A 1835-nucleotide genomic window follows, 5' to 3' on the forward strand; every position below is an offset into this window, starting at 1 on the left:
CGACAACAAAACATGAGAACTAGCATAGAGTTAGAAATAGCATAGAGCATGGCATACCATAGAAACAGCATAGAGCATAGCATCGGTTCTGAAAGCCCTGAAAGTTTAGCTTGCAAGTTAGGTTGACCAGGGAAAAAGGTGCAGTGGCATCAGCCTTCGGAACTGGGGATTGAGTGTTCAAGTCCCATCTGGGTTGTTTTTCAGAGTTTACATTTAAGATGGCTATGCAAGAAATTCAGGGTGATAATTTCAAAGTGACACTATTGCCATGAGAATTAGCATAGAACTGGCAGTTTTCTGAATGCTCTTTCAGTTTAGCTTACATAAGTCTGTCTTTGAATGGGTCAACCAGAGAAGAGGCCCAGGGCCCAGTGGTTGCATCATGATCTATTTTCTGAAAGCTCTATCAGTTTATCACTATTGCCATGACAACGAACAACGAAACTTAGCATATAACTGGTAATTTTCTGAAAGATCTATCAGTTTATCTTGCATCAGACTGTCTGTGAATGCCTCTGGGTTATGGCATCAGCCTCTGTGTTCAAGTTCCTCCTGGGTTGCTTTTGTTGTGTTACATTTAAGTTGGCTGTGCAAGAACTGCTGGGATGATAAGTTTAAAGTGGCACTATAGCCACGACAACAAAACATGAGAACTAGCATAGAGTTAGAAATAGCATAGCATACCATAGAAACAGCATAGAGCATAGCATAGGTTCTGAAAGCCCTGAAAATTTATCTTGCAGGTTAGGTTGACCAGGGGAAAAGGTGCAGTGGCATCAGCCTTCGGAACTGGGGTTTGAGTGTTCAAATCCCACCTGGGTTGTTTTCAGGGTTTACATTTAAGTTGGCAATGAAAGAAATTCCAGGATGATAACTTCAAAGTGACACTATTGCCATGAGAATTAGCATAGAACTGGCAGTTTTCTGAATGCTCTTTCAGTTTAGCTTGCATAAGTCTGTCTGTGAATGCCTCTGGGTTAACCAAAGAGAGGGCCCAGTGGCCTAATGGATAAGGCACCAGCCTTCGGAGCAGGGGATTGTGGGGATTGTTGTCTGTGAATGGGTCAACCAGAGAAGTGGCCCAGTGGCATCATGAGCGATTTTCTGAAAGCTCTATCAGTTTACCACTATTGCCATGACAACGAAACATGAAAATTAGCATATAACTGGCAATTTTCTGAAAGATCTATCGATTTATCTTGCATCAGACTGTCTCTGCCTCTGGGTTAACCAAAGAGAGGGCCCAGTGGCCTAATGGATAAGGCATCAGCCTCCAGAGCTGGGGATTGTGGGTCCAAGTCCCACCTGTGTCATCTTTGAGGGGTTTCATTTAAATTGGCTATGCAAGAAATTCCAGGATAAGTTCAAAGTGACATTATAGCCATGAGAATAAGCATAGAACTGGTAATCTTCTGAGGTATTTTTTTTAGTTTAGTGTGAGCAAGACTGTCTGTGAATACCTCTGGCTCCACCAGTAAAAGTCCCAGTGGCCTAAAGGGTTATGGCATTAGTCTCTGTGTTCAAGTCCCACCTGGGTCATCGTTGAGAGCTTATGTTTAATTGGCTGAACAAGATGTTCAAGTATGAAAAGTTCAAAGTGACACTATAGCCGTTAGAATAAGCATAGAAAAGTCCCAGAGGCCTAATGGGTTATGGCAACAGTCTATGTGTTCAAGTCCTACCTGGGTTGCTTTTGTTGTGTTGCATTTAAGTTGGCTGCGCAAGAAATCCTGGGATGATAAGTTTAAAGTGGCACTATTGCCATGAGAATTAGCATAGAACTGGCAGTTTTCTGAATGCTCTTTCAGTTTAGCTTGCATAAGTCTGTCTTTGAA

General features: G+C 42.3%; 1 non-coding gene across 1 annotated transcript; it reads left to right on the forward strand.

Moving 5' to 3' along the window:
- The first annotated feature begins 1240 nt into the window (after positions 1–1240).
- On the forward strand, positions 1241–1313 carry trnaw-cca (transfer RNA tryptophan (anticodon CCA)). The gene has a single exon. It is a non-coding gene; the product is annotated as a tRNA-Trp (tRNA).
- The last annotated feature ends 522 nt before the right edge of the window (positions 1314–1835 follow it).

This window comes from Sinocyclocheilus anshuiensis, unplaced genomic scaffold (assembly GCF_001515605.1).
Source record: "Sinocyclocheilus anshuiensis isolate Anshui unplaced genomic scaffold, SAMN03320099.WGS_v1.1 scaffold2542, whole genome shotgun sequence".
NCBI lineage: Eukaryota > Metazoa > Chordata > Actinopteri > Cypriniformes > Cyprinidae > Sinocyclocheilus > Sinocyclocheilus anshuiensis.